Raw genomic sequence first — 5,000 nt, 5'->3', positions numbered from 1 at the left:
CCACCCCCATAGACCCCTATAATGAGTGCAGATTTTGATGTGGTCGAGAAACTTTGGTACATTATGGGCAATGAAGGTTGTGGTCAAGTTTCATCAAAATTGCGCGTGTAGTTTTGGAGGAGGGAGCAAATACCGATTTGTTTTGGGGGGGGGGGGTTAAATGCCCCCTCCCCAACCCAATATACCCCTTAATGAGTGCAGATTTTGATGTGGTCGATATTCTTTGGGACATTACGGGCGATGAAGGTTGTGGTCAAGTTTCATCAAAATTGTGTGTGTAGTTTTGCAGAGAGCAAATACCTATTTTGGAGGGGGGGTTAAAAAAAGCACCATAAAACCCCCTTAATGAGCACAGATTTTGATGCGGTCAATAAACCTTCATTGGGCATCAGATATGAAGCTTGTGGCCAAGTTTCATCAAAATCGTGTTTGGTTCAAGCGAAAATGGCTGAAGTGTTTCGTCTGTGATTCACTGACTAACTCACTCACCCACAGACACTGCTCGATCGCATAAGCTCACCTGACTAAACTCCAGGTGAGCTAAAAACGGTGTCAAAACTCACCCATCTCAACTATAGGACAGTTGACCTTCTCTCCATCATAAGCAATACATGCAATGTAATCGATGATTGCAGCAGACCTCACGACGAGCACTTTCTCCAACTCTCTGATCTCCGATCGTCAAGTTGGTTCACACTCCAGTCACTCCAATTTGGACAGGCTGCTTCTTCAATGTCAACAATGGATGGATATCCTTAATCTCAAACAAGAGGTCAGATAATCTCACTGGACATTTCTCATCCGTTCTATTTCATACGGCATGCTTCCCCGATTTCCAAACTTTCAGATAACAGGATGTAAACTCCCTCTTGACTGGCTATCTAATTTCCCATTCACTCACAAGCAGCGATTTAGTCTCCCATACACTAACTTTAGAGGCCAGTGTATCTCAAGGTAGCATTCTGGGACCAATCCAGTTCTTGACATTAAAATGTTATTGCTCACCACAACCTCACGGCCTCTCCTATTTCTGCCTCCGAGATTTGGTACATCCACTGAGACCCCGACTCCCACCTTTCACCTGCAACATCATCCCTTGAGCCAGGGTGCATCCGTATGTTATTGTCCTCCTGTTTCCCATTCACTCAATTTTGTTTGTGTTGACCCTTTGCCCCCCTGTTCCTCTGCACTTCCATGAGCATCAATAACTGAAAAGATTGAAACACTGAACAACTGATCATGTTTGAGACAAACGACCAACCACCCAAAAATGGTTGACATGCAAAACAACAATTTAAAACCTGAAGCAAAGTTTGCACTTTAGTTTTGTTTGTCATATTTTATCAGGAAATTAAAGTTATAAATGGAAGTGAGCAGAGAAAGCATTAGGTGCAGGCATCTCAACCAATGGGCTAATCGAAAATCTCTACCCCGCATGCTGTAGCCACAGCAGTGGAAATCAGGCGTAAAATAGAGGCAAAGAGCAAACGCATGGCATGTGCTCTTTGCATGACAGCCTAATCAGAGGCTGTCATTGCCACATCCATTTCGATCCACTGCCCCTAAGTGGAAAAGCATTCTTGACAAGCTGCTATTTGTAATGTTGGACTGTCCACGGGATGAAAAAAAAAACCAACAAAAAAATGAGGCTACATCACTCTGGCTCACACATGCGATATACAAGGTTCAAAAGCGAAAATGAAAAGAACTGTTACTTCATTGTTCGTCAATAAGTCGATAATGGCCTGCGCTATCAGGCAAGAAGGATTGTGCACCCAATTTTGTTTCGTTGCAACGCACCTCACTGAAAAAAAAAAGGTTCAATGGATGCTGGGATAAGTGCAACCATTCCAGCTCATCGTCTTGAAAAATCATAATTGTTAATTGCAGAGTCTTACGTTTACGCTTCGTTTCACGATGTTGGTTGCTCGTTGTAAAGAAATGAGGATCTCATGGTTCAAAATTATGACTCGTGCGGCGGTACGAAAAAAAGAAATGTTCGCCCGTGATTATTCCCAGAATACAACTCTTTGCCCCCCTGTTCCTCTGCTCTTTTCCCCCCTGTTCCTCTGATCTTTTCCCCCCTGTTCCTCTGCTCTTTTCCCCCCTGTTCCTCTGCTCTTTTCCCCCCTGTTCCTCTGCTCTTTTCCCCCCTGTTCCTCTGCTCTTTTCCCCCTGTTCCTCTGCTCTTTGCCCCCCTGTTCCTCTGCTCTTTGCCCCCCTGTTCCTCTGCTCTTTGCCCCCCTGTTCCTCTGATCTTTGCCCCCCTGTTCTCCAGATACAACTACATTCTCCCAGAATGATCGTTGTTTTGCTCCAAACAAGGGAGGTGCCACTTTTGGTCAACATCTTTGCTCCTCAACACAAACTGCAAACTGTCAAAAAAACAAGACTAAAAAAAACAAAAAACATGTGCATTACGTCATCGTAATTTTGCGTACAGCACGTTCGGCGTCTTCTTCAGAATTAGTAACCCTAAATTAGCCATATATTAGCCAATCTGTGAAAAAATTAAAAGAAGCTAGTTTCAACTGATTTTGGTGGGTATGGGTATGGACAACTTCCAAAAAAAAGTAAGGGGGGATAGGGGTTGAGGAAACTTTTTTTTATTAGAGGTCAAAGGTCATTGACCCCTGCCTAAATCACTAAAAATTCTATTTCAGCAACAAAACATGATATATTAGTATATAGATGATCTTGGTGTCAAAATGCACAGCATCACAAAAGAAGATGACATGTCACTTCCGGTTCCGGTTTTGGAGCGGCGAGAGGCTCCTTCGGGGCTCCCTGCTGACGTTCTCAAAGTTAAGTTCCGGTTGTTATTTGTCCCGTTTTAACTGTTTAATCTTCTCACCTACATGTTACTGTGTGTTCCTAGTTCGGTTTTGTTTCAAAAATCGTGCTATTTTGTGAGTATTTTTGTCGACGTTCTTACCTGGTGTTTGAGGCCTAGGCCTAGGCTTGAGGCCTACCGGTTCCACTCGGTGTTCGATCGTTTTTTTTTTGTTTTTTTTTCTCCCCATTACCTTCAATTTCTATCCTCCCCATTACCTTCAATTTTCATCCTCCCCACTTTCCAAACATCCCCCATTCTCCCAACTAATCTCTTTCTTATCTCAAAAAAAAAATATATATATATATATATAACCAACAACAACAACAACACGCTCACCTTCTCCCGATTGTGCTTCTTCTTCTTCCTCTTATCTTCTTCCTCTTATCTTCCTCCTCGTCTTCTTCCTCTTTTTTTTTTTTTTTACACTTCCATGACCTAATCTGTTGAACTCTCTCATACATTAATATTAACAAAAAAAACGATCTTATAATGCTTCATCCTCCTCTCTCACACATGTGGTACTCTTTACTGTTTCACAATGCACTACTCTTCTGCGATTTTAACAGACTGCTCTTATTTCGACCTCTCCTTCATTCCTTGCCTAAAAAATCCAACTATTACAGCGCTTCTTCTCTCCATTCTCTGAATTCGCCTTCATTGCATCCATCAAGAATTGTGTTAAACTGACCTAAAACTTTTAAAAACCACAGTTTGCCATGGATGCTCGCTTTCCATCAACCATTCTTTTTTTCCAACTTCAGTGCCAACTCACCCCCCTCACCCCTCACTCTCACTCTCAAAGCAACCATCCCACTCTTCTCCCTCCATGCCTCCCTCTTACCTCTCTCAAAAATTCCCCCCTCACCTTTCTCCCACCTTTCATCCCCCTCACTCTTCCTTCTCTAAGTTGCCCCCTCTCATCCACCAACCTGCCTCCCTCCACTGCCCTCTCACCTCCATCTCTTCACTCCACCTCCTCAAATCCTCAACTGCCTTCTTCCTTGTCTCTTGTCCCCCCTCTCCCCCAGCACCACAGAGCCTTTTCTCCTCCTCATTCGGCCCCCTCCCCTCGCTATTCTGCAATACCCCACACTCTTTCAGCAACCCTCCTTACCTCCCCCTCTCGTCCATGCCTTATGACATAAGATAATTATTGACCCTTGGGACCAAATCCTGACCTCTGAAAATGAGGTCAAAGGTAAAAAAGCTGTTTTATCACTAAAATGTCATATTTATAACAGGAAAATTACCATATTATAAAAAAATGAGCAAAATACAAACCGAAGAGGTTAATTTCAACTTGCGTGGTGGATATGGGGGTTAATATTTATTCCAAGAGCAGAGGGGGAAGGGGAAATTACCTTTCTTGGGATCAAATGTCATTGACCCGAGACTAAAACACTATAAATTGCATGAATGAAGTCTTTGTTTCAGGAGTAATTACTGAGAAAACCTAGCTAGCCTACATGTACCTTGACTACCCCAGTGCAGTGAGATGTCCCAAAAGTTCCCTGAGGCCTTTGGAACAATACTGTAAAATAACAAAATTACCAGGATGGATATATGTGAAATATGTCGTGAGGACTTTTCAGAAGCAGGAAAGCTACAGAGGTTGTACAGAAAGGGATATGAGAATCTAATAGAGCAGTGTAGACTTATTAACAACTCTTCATTATTGGAGCGATTGGAACAAAAATGGAGTAGCAACACTCCTATGACAGTCCATCGTAGATGCCGAACCCTTTTCATGCAAAAGGAGCCAGATGTTGAGGAGCAAGAGCATGCGCCAAGACCAAAGCGACAAAAGGTGTCTCAAGCAGTAAATAAATGATGACAAAGTTCATGGTAAGATAAAGTAATTTTTCACTTGATTCATGTAAATTTCATTAAGATTCCAAGCCCATACCTATTTTATGTTATTTTGTTTGAATTTTGAATGTTTGAAGTTAGTATGGTGATTTACATGGGATGGCAACTAACTTTGTCCTTATAATGTTTTCAGGCCAGGGTTCTACTCAATTTCCGTACAGTGAAAGATGTTTCATATGCAATGAGGACATCCATTTTGATGAAAGACATCCTGATAGACAGCAGACCATACATCGAGCATCAACTATGACGCTAAAGAAATCACTTCTGAGAATCGCAAGTGAAAGAAAAGAGT

General features: G+C 42.4%; 1 protein-coding gene across 1 annotated transcript in view; it reads right to left on the bottom strand.

Moving 5' to 3' along the window:
• The window catches only part of ST3GAL3 (ST3 beta-galactoside alpha-2,3-sialyltransferase 3), a 107,666-nt gene that overhangs the window by 65,609 nt on the left and 37,057 nt on the right, over window positions 1-5,000 (bottom strand). The gene's annotated exons all lie outside the window — the stretch shown is intronic.

This window comes from Eptatretus burgeri, chromosome 6 (assembly GCF_056783735.1).
Source record: "Eptatretus burgeri isolate ZD-2024b chromosome 6, Ebu_testis_v1, whole genome shotgun sequence".
Taxonomy (NCBI): Eukaryota; Metazoa; Chordata; class Myxini; order Myxiniformes; family Myxinidae; genus Eptatretus; species Eptatretus burgeri.
The sequence above is the reverse complement of the archived record's forward strand: the minus strand, read 5'-3'. Positions and strand labels throughout refer to the sequence as shown.